Genomic DNA, 9,954 nt, shown 5'->3' with positions numbered 1-9,954 from the left:
ATGGCACCTCCAGCAATGGAGACACCATCCGCTGACCAGAAGCCACTCAGTAGCCTGGCCACAGCATTGGGCAAGACAAGTCCCAGACCCTGCCCCCAGGCCCTGCCCAGGGCACTGCCAACCTTGCCCTTTTGTTTTTCTGTTTCTTACCAGCAACTCTTTCTATTTCTGGTCAAAAAATCATTTTACCCTGAGTTATTTTTTATTTTTACTTTTTCCTCATGCATAGAGTGTTGACTTTTGTATTAATTTTTAGAATTCTAGATGGGCCTTGCTGATGCCTGTAGCTACAGACATAGTAAATACTACCAGCCAAAGGCCTGCATCTGGTCTAAAATAGATTTCATTTCCTGCAAACTCCTTGAAAATGACACACAATATTTGTGCTTTTGCACACATCAAAATGCACAGTATCACTTCTAATTGAATATCAAATTTATTCAATTTGTGAATTAAAAATAAACAGGTGAAATTATAGAACTGGGATTCTAGTTTTTAATCTTGCTCTACTATACCAGCCAAAGTGAACTTTTTAAAAATGTAATATGATGTCACAGCTTCCATTGCATTTATCATAAAACCTACACACTGGACTATGGCCAGTACCATGGAAGATTGCATCCTTCCTACTGGCCCTGACCTCAGACCACACCTCTCTCCCTCCCTCACTGTGTGCTGGCCACACTGGCCTTTGCTCAGTATTTTCCCGTGTGCCATGCTGTTTCCTACCTCAGGACCTTGGCATATGCTTTTTCCTCTTCCTGGACCACTTTCCCCCTCAAATGTCCCTGTCCTAGAAGCAGTCCCCCTGCTCAATTATGTCACCCTGCTATACTCCCCAGGTCCTTTCCTTCATGGCATTTAGCACACTTTTCAGTTAGTTAATTTGTACAATTGCGTGGGACGAGGTGGCCGAGTGGTTAAGGCGATGGACTGCTAATTTGTACAATTATTTAACTAACATCTGAGTTCCCTTCCAGAACATAACTGTCAGGAGGGGAGGAACCAGGACTCTCTTGCCCACCATTGAGTCCTCAGCAGTTACCTGGCACTGGAAAGGGTGTATCCACACCTCTAACAACTTCTATGGGGCAAAAGACCTCGCCCATAATTGAGCTCACAGTTTTACTGAAGGATTGAAAGTCAGACTGGTTCTGATTCCAAACTGTGGTGTGAATGGTGAGAGAACTCCCCCCCCCCCCCTCAGCACTTACATGGCTGCTCCAATGTTCATAAAACACAGAGGTTCTGACAGTAGCTCCATGTGTTTGCTTATGTACTTATTATGTGTGGCCCTCCACCATGTGCTATAACAAAAGCAGAAGTGGGAGCCATGGCCCCCTGGGCAGAGCAGGAAAATCCACCAAATTGATGCCAACCAGACAAATTATCTATATTCACTCAGAAGCAAACAGTCCAGAGATATGCTTAACACACGATTATCCTGCTCACAAACTTTTGCTGATTCCTCAGAGCTTGTAAAACAAAGTCTAAACCCTTTAGGTTGGCATCCAAGGCCCTCTGTGTCCCAGTCTGGCTTTTTGGCCCTCCTGCTCACTCCATGATATCAAACATGGGGGCATAGAGCTCAGCTCCAGCCACCCAGCTCCCAGTGACCCCAAGAACGTGCTGTCATTTCTCTGTATCTATAGTTTGCTCAGACTCATCTCTCAGTCTATAGTTCTCTCCCTCCCATCTTTGCCTGCATAATTGCTTCTTATTCTTTCATGTCAAGGGCAAATGCTACTCCAAAGCATTACTGATTTTGCTTGTCAAAACAAATCTTTTGCCCTAACCCGTTTGGCTCAGTGGATAGAGCGTCGGCCTGCGGACTGAAAGGTCCCAGGTTCGATTTCGGTCAAGGGCATGTACCTTGGTTGCGGGCACATCCCCAGTAGGAGGTGTGCAGGAGGAAGCTGATTGATGTTTCTCTCTCATGGATGTTTCTTACTCTCTATCCCTCTCCATTCCTCTCTGTAAAAAACCAATAAAATATATTTTTTTAAAAACAAAGCAAAAAAAAAAAAACCACGAATCTCTCCTTCCCTGTGTTAGTTTGTATCACATGTATCATATAATCTATTTGATGCTATATTTATTTACTAATGTTTTAGCATTAATTCATAGACTGTAAACTCCTTGTATCTGCACACACACACACACACACACACACACACACACACACACCACTATTGCACTGCAATAATACAAATCATAGCTAGTATTTCATTAACTCTGTGCCATACACCATATATCATGCTAGGGCTTTACTTACATCACCCAGTTGATCGTTCCTAGTCACAGTATGGGACAGACTAGTTTTGTTTCTAGATGAGGTAAAAGAGGTTTGGAGAGAGGTTGAGGAGTATGCCCAAGGCCGCACAGACAGCAAGAGGAAAAGCCAGGTTGGAACCAGCTCTGCCCAACTTTACCTGCTATGGTTTTCACCTCTCTGCTATGCAAATAAAAGGGAAACAAGTCATAACTCAGAAACATGCTACCAACCACGAAGAAGGAGCTTAGAGTGATAACGCGAGCCAGGCACTACCCTTACACCCGTGACGCCTTCGCCTCCTCAACGCTCCCGTGAGAAAGGCCCTTCTGCCCACTCCATGGCAGTCCACGCTGACGGCCTGTTCAGTTACTTCATCTCAGCTTGGTGGCAGCAGAACAAGCTGGCTCTGGGGCAGAGGTCCCCTGCTGGGAGCCCTTCAAGTCAACTTTCACAGGGACAACACCTCCATAAGGCAGCCTAAATAGTCTAGACATCCTCGAGAAGGGAGGATGAAGGGCCCACAGAGCAGGTAAAATGACTGGTCCAAGAGAATTTAGGCACAACCTCCTCACAGTTCTGGGACTGGCATCCTTGAAGAAGATGTTTGTTTTTAGCACAAAGTCCAATGGGACCACAGAGCAGGGGCTCAGAAGGCTGACAGTGGCTTTCGGCTACTCTGTGAAACCCTCTAAAGGTCTACAAGATTTAACAGGCTGAGCAAGAGAAACACGTGGGAAGCTTGTCACCATGAGTGTGGCTGAGGAAGTCAGCAAGTAGCTAGCTTCAGCCTGTTTCCACACAGAGCAGCAGCCCTTGGAGGCTGAGAGGGAGTCAGAGAACCCTTTCCTTGGCCCTTTAGCACAGGAAAAAAAACCCTCTGCCTGCTGTAGGTGGTGTTCCTCCAAGTGCATTCCCAGGACTATTAAAGAGGCTATCTAATAAACCAAACAATAATAGTTCTATATCAAATACATTTGTGGATTCTGGGGCAAAGTTCAATGGGTTTCTTTAACACAAGAATCCTGAGTCTTTAATGTACCAATTGCATTTTCCCACAGGATTCAACCCCAGTTTTTAAAACGGGACACTTGTTAACATTCACACTGAACAAATTCGGAAAGCCCTGGTTTAGAATAAAATGTGTCCTAAAAGTATGTGTCAGAGAAAGATAGAAAAATTAATATCCATGTCTAGCTAATCACAGACATTCTCCAAACCCATATCAAAATAAATGATTTATTTGTGTATTCAATTAAAAAATCTAATTCAGTTGTGATTTGATAATGGTTCCCCTTCTACTAGTAAGTAACCTGTCTAGGAATGTGGGGGGTGGGGGAGGACTGTGTGTTAAAGGGTGACTCATGGAAAACTAAATGAAGAAGGGAAAAGGAGACATAAAGGTGAAAGAGGTATACAGGAGTGTGAGTGGGAATGATTAGGAATGAAAATATAAAATGTTGCTTTTATAACCTATGGTCTCTCATCTGCCTGTTTCTTCTAAATTCTCTTAATTCCATCATTTCATTTTTATGGCTGTTTATACAAGGAAATTGGAAGCATTTGCATTGTCAAAGGTGAGAGAGGCAATAGAAATGTTTGCATTCTAAATTTTGAAATAATGTGAGTTCTTGAAATGTATTCTTTATCATTATTATTGGAAATCACTTAGAAACAGATTTTATTTCAATTTGCACCATCCATATCAATGATACCATTTTCCTTGAGGGCTGTGTTAGAAATCAGTATTTTGGGCAACAGTAAGATCAATATATATAACTTGGCATTGGATCCAAATAGACCGGATGTACAGAAACTTCATTGAGTATGTGATGCATTCACTGAGAATTTTATCATTTACAACCGGAAGGTGATAGCTGTCACTGTTGTTTTGTTGTGTTACTAAGCTATTTATTGGGGTGTGTATCACTTTCAGGTCTTTTAATTGAATAGACCTTTATAGCCTGAAATTGCAGGCACACCTTGTGGGAGTATCTCCAGAGAGCCAAAGTGCACAGACTCCATCAAGGCGAGTTATTGTCTTAGAGTTCCCTTGTTTAACAGGTAAGGGGCTGTGATTCTAGAGGCCTAAAGACACGCTCATGTTTGCATTTTTGCTTGTGGCCTCCTGATTGAGTGGGAAAGGATGGGCTTCCACAGTGCTCTCTTGTTTTCTTTCCATCAGAGCCATTACCTCATTGCCATAAGTTTTCACATGTTGTCCCCCCCCCCTCCCCCCCCCCCAGATTGTGAGCTCTACAAGGGCAGGGACAAGGTTCTTCCAGCCTTAGTAGAAGGAACCATTTTTAAATACTTGCTCTGTCCCAGCTTCATACACCTCATCTATGACTCTCACAATAACCCCACAAGGCTGATAAAATGATTCCTCTTTACAGGTAATTATAGGTTGAGTCACTTGACCAAGATAACATTAGCCAGGAGGTTAGAGAGCTGGAGTACAACCTAGGTCTGTCTGACCCCAAAGCCCATGGTCTTTCCCCCACATCAACAGTTCTACATCCTACTTGTATAGTCTCCTTTTCATCTTACCACCTAACATCAAGCTTGGTCTATGGTGTACCCCTAGCACATGTTTGTTAAGTACAAATGAGCTCTTGGAGAAAGAGGGACCAGCTTCCCTTCCTGGCACTTACTGGTGATGTGATATTGGTTAAATCCCCAAATCATCCCAGGTCAATTGGGTCTCTGCTTAAAATAGGGATAATGGTGCTTCACTGGACTGTAGGGTAGAAATTAAATCAGATTTTTCAATGAAGTTCTTCTCCGAAAGTAGATTAAAATGTGGGTGCTCAATTGTGAGTAGTTTTGGAAATACTAAGAGTACTTAGCCCATATAAGTAGGATGGCCCCTACTTATACAGGGGTTAGCAGGGGGATTCTTTCTCTTTCTCCTCAAAAGAAATAAAACTCAAGGAGAAAAATACCAAGACTAGGGTTATCAGGTGAAGAGCATTATGGTGTAAGTCAAGCATGTCAAACTCGTGGCCCATAATGAATATTTTTGTGGCCCAGCCAATATAATGGTATCTAAGAAACGTTTTAATAAAAATTTTGTAACTTAATTTTTACAATATCCTGTTATACATAATTATTAATAACGAACTACAATGTTCGCTAATGACTGATTACTATCATCATGATGCATTCATTTCCCTTATGTGTAGGGACACCATTTCTCTCTACTAATACTAGCAGCGAATATTTTAGCAGCCAATTGCCATATCATTAGTCTTGGACTGACTTGTTTGGTGTGCGCAACAGGAAATATTTCACTTTCGGGTAACAAGAAAAATAGGTTTATTTGTGTGACACTTATTAATTTGTGCAGTTATTCAGTGTCTGGTAAGTTAATGTTCAAGAAAAATATTAATTTTTATTAAAATGTTCTGATGACACGTTTATTTCAGCCCTTTGTATTCAGAATGTCTCTAGCGAAATAAACCTATGTTTCTATGAAAATTGAAGCTTTTGTTTTTTTGTGGCCACATACACTTAAACCTTGTTTATTTGGCCTGTGTTAACCTTTGAGTTTGACATGCTTGGTGTAAGTAATCAGCAACCATCCTAGCTGCTGAGATGGCTAGACAATTAATTGCTTTTCTTATATGACTTGAGGCTCCTCTGGAATTTAATCATAAAGTTCCTATAGAAGTTCCTGGTATTTATTGACAGTCCAATGTTATCAATGAATCATCACCAAAACCAAAAATGATTCATATTAAATGCTGTAGAAAGATCCTAACACTAAAGGAAGAGTCAAACAAAGACACAAATAGGATACTCATGGCGGGGGTGGGGGGGGTGGTTTAATGTTGTTAATAGTCATACAAAGGTAAATGTTGGGTCGTGGATAGTATCAAGTAATGGATTATACTTCATGCTATGCATAAAAAACAGGGGAATATATCAAGACTACTTAAAAGATCTGACATTTTAGGATCTGAGACCATTTTGTGATATTCTTGCTAAGATTCTGCAGACCATGCATTATTAACGAAATGTAACTGGTACAAGCAGAGAAAGACGAACGGATCTGAGTAGGCTGGTTTTTATCAGAGTTACACCATATTTCATCCAAATAAGCCAATGGGACCTTTATTTGTTAAGAAAAAATGCTTCTAGGCTCAGCTACCACTGGAGGATATTAGGATTTTATCAATAATATAGAACATGTCAGAGTCAGGGCATCAACATCTCCATGTGCTGGATTCAGATCACTCTTGTAATCACTGAACATTTTTTACACCTCAGCTTCCAAGGCAATGAGTACTGACACGTGACTGGCAGTGGTGTGCTAGAACTGATATTAGTGGTTTGCAAGAGCCCATTGTTACATTTGCAGGAATTCTGCAGCTGGTTGTTAAACCCAGTCACTATTAAAAATAAATTATATAGATGTATAATTAAATAAATTGTATACAATGGTAATAAGTACTCAAAAATCATCACTCTAATTTTTACAACATTCTACTGGTTTTTTTTTATCCTCTTGAGTTTATTTTCATCTGTTGCATATTTAAGGTGGGAATACTACATAATGATGGCATGTCTTTCCAACTTTAAGTTCAGTGACATCATATTGGTAAACATAGACATATATATTTTCCCTGAGCCAGCTGCTGAATGTTTACAACACTGTGAGTGTCCCCTGCTCACATCCTTAAAGAAATTATCACCTGGTGGGACAGGCAACGCACCTGTGGTGCTGGTCCCAGCACAGCAAGAGCCCACAGAAAGGGAGCCAGTCTCCTGGGAGTTCCAGAAAGGAACAGCACAGCCAGCCAGGACAGGGAAAGCTTGGTTTACAGGTTACAAGGGAAATCACGTAGCTCTTTGAAGGGCTGAGAGTCTGTGGAAGTAAAAACGGACTTGAATATAGGTAGATGTGCTATATCTTTATAATATATTTAAAATGACATTTCTCAGTGATTTAATAAGAATGTTAATTTACTTTTGTTGACATTGTTGAAAATAGTTTACCTCTTCTTTATAACATGGAAATAGCTGAGACTGGCTGGTTTTAACTTAGTCTGCTTTGTGTTGGCCTTTGATTTATGCTAGCTTCAGTTGGCCATTTCCAAGATACCACACTGTAGACAAAGGTACTAGGTAACTGACTGCACTGTTTACAACCAGAGCTTACGTTTCCAAGTCGATGTGTTGTTGTCACTGGCAGGCAGTGTAGAGAAGGCTATTCAGCTTGTGGTGTCAGCCCGACCTCAGCGCCTGGTGAAGGCAGCCTTGCTAGCTAATCCTTTAGGTGGCTGTAGCAGGTGCTGTTAGTGCCCAACTGACACCCCTCAGGTCCTTGGACCATTTCTTCAGCGCAGGCTCCCAGCGTGCTTTCCCTCCCAATAGTGGACTGCACCCTCCAGGAAGCATCGCCTTCACATGCCACAGGATACTTCCGCTGCGTAAGAAAAGCTGGAAGTGTCTGGGAGTTTGTGTTTCAGGCCAATGTTTAAGCAAATACCAATGAGTTCAGGGGCATGTATACCCCAGTTCCCTGGCCCTGATGGGGACAACTCTGAGGTGTGACATACCCTTCTGCAGAAGTCCTCCTATGGCACTGAGCCTGTTACCTTCCTGGGGAGTTTGCTTGATAGAATATTCCTGCTTCTCTTGATTTCCCTTCTAGATCCCACTTCTTCATTTCTCTACTAGTTTTCCAGGGAAAATTTTTCTGATAAATCACTTTCACATTAATTCTCAAGCTTTGCTTCTAGGAAACCCAAACTAAGACAGTGGCCGTTTTTCATATGATGTACTCTTCACTCTCACGTCCATCCAGCGCTCCCTGGCCACAGCTGAGTGGACCACAGGTGGGCATTTAACTCAGAGGAAGCCCAACTGTAGATAGACTGAGGTGACCTAGCACAAAAGCCAACCTAGGCGGGTCCTCTCTGGGGAAGTTTAATCTTGAATCATACATAGGATAACTGAGTCATCATATTTGATATTATAAAACTCTAGGTGAGACTCATAGACTTGGAATGCCAGGGAGCTACAAAACAATCCTGTCATTGAAGCCTATTGCATCCTCAATGACTTTCTAGTTCCTAAACATTCTCCTATGCCCATGACATTTCTTATGCCTACATGTCTCCTTCCTATAATCCTCACTACAAGGTAACTGGCTATCTCTGTTTCTCAAAGAGCCTGAAACATAAGCTAGGAACCACCTCATTAATGGACCCAATTTTCTGGTCACTCTTCGCCAAATGCTTCAGGGCAGGATTCCTGAAAATTACCAAGGAGGCCATAATGATTTGAGTAGCAGCAACATGAAGCCAAATTAGTATTTAAGTAAGTTGAATAATGAAGATGGAAATAAATTTGTTTGAGATGCTAAACAGCTGAATGGAGTCAGGGTAGTGTTCTTGCTTGACATAGAAAAAGCAGCTGAATCCCCTTCTATCTTTTATATCCCCTTCTGTCAAGTGCAGCAGCCAAAAACAAGGCTTTCCTATGGGGGAGGAGATTGATAGTAGAAAGAGTGAAAATGCTATAAACCAGGGATGTATGAACCATTAATGTTGAATCTTCTGAGTCTTTGGATTCTTTTTTCTCAAGAAAGCACTTCAGTCTAGAGATGAAAGGCCCAGACTAGAATGGAAACCGAGGCCTGTTGCCTGGAACGATCATCCTGACCTCACTCAGCTCACCAGGCCCAGAGCGATGGAGCTCAGGGCAGACGTTTTGTTCAGAAATGCAAACTAAAGGATCTCTGTGGTGTCAGGCCAGGTGGGGTGTGGACATGAGAGGTATCAACACCACAACTCTCTGTATTGAAAATGTAAGCCAGAATTTTACAGACATAAGCAAATGCAAGCAAATAGAATTCATGTGTGCCTGGAATCAACACCATCTTCCCCGCTGGCAACCTGCACGTCTCTAGGATGCTCATAAAAACACTAAGTGCTGCTCCCAGGCCAGTAATTAGCTCATCAGAGGCACAGCCCATAGACATCTTTGCTCTGTGGGGTGTTGCAAGTGCAGAGCATGACACAGCAGAACTGTCCCGAGAACTCTGAAATGCAGATTTCAGGGGCTCATCCCAAGAGGATCTGATTCAGTAAGTCTAGGCTGGGGCCTTGGAATCCATACCAAGAAGGAATTTGCTTGGATTTGAGCAATAAAATCAGATCTTACATTTTGTTTAGTTTCCCCTTACTCTAATCTTGGGGTGGGGGTGGGGTTAAGGCAAAAAAGGCACTCTATACACTGATTTCCTTTGTTTAAGGAGAATATTTCTAAATCTAATATCTATATTGTAAATGAGTTACCAAATTTTTGCTTGTGAGTGAGATTTTTTTCAATAGATACTTATATTCTGGCTTAAATTAAGTTTAATTTTTGAAGTGTCCAGGAAGAATTTAAATTTATTTACATTTTTCCTGTCCCTCCCTCAGCTGTCCCATGAAGCACACATTTCTTTTGAAAGAGGTTTTAGGTAACAGAACTGAAGTTAGTTAAATTGCAGAAAGTGAAATCCAGAAAGATCTTAATAACTTCCCCAACCCACCCCCATTTATTAGATGAGAATATTGAAGCCAAAAAGTTTGATTAATTTGCCCAATGCCACCCAAGTGACCAGGGAGACCTGACCCCAACATCCTGTGATGTCTCCCCTAGACCTGTGAGGCCAGATGTGAGTGTTC

Source organism: Myotis lucifugus, unplaced genomic scaffold (genome assembly GCF_000147115.1).
Source record: "Myotis lucifugus unplaced genomic scaffold, Myoluc2.0 scaffold_199, whole genome shotgun sequence".
Classification (NCBI taxonomy): Eukaryota; Metazoa; Chordata; class Mammalia; order Chiroptera; family Vespertilionidae; genus Myotis; species Myotis lucifugus.
This window is presented reverse-complemented; position numbering follows the sequence as displayed.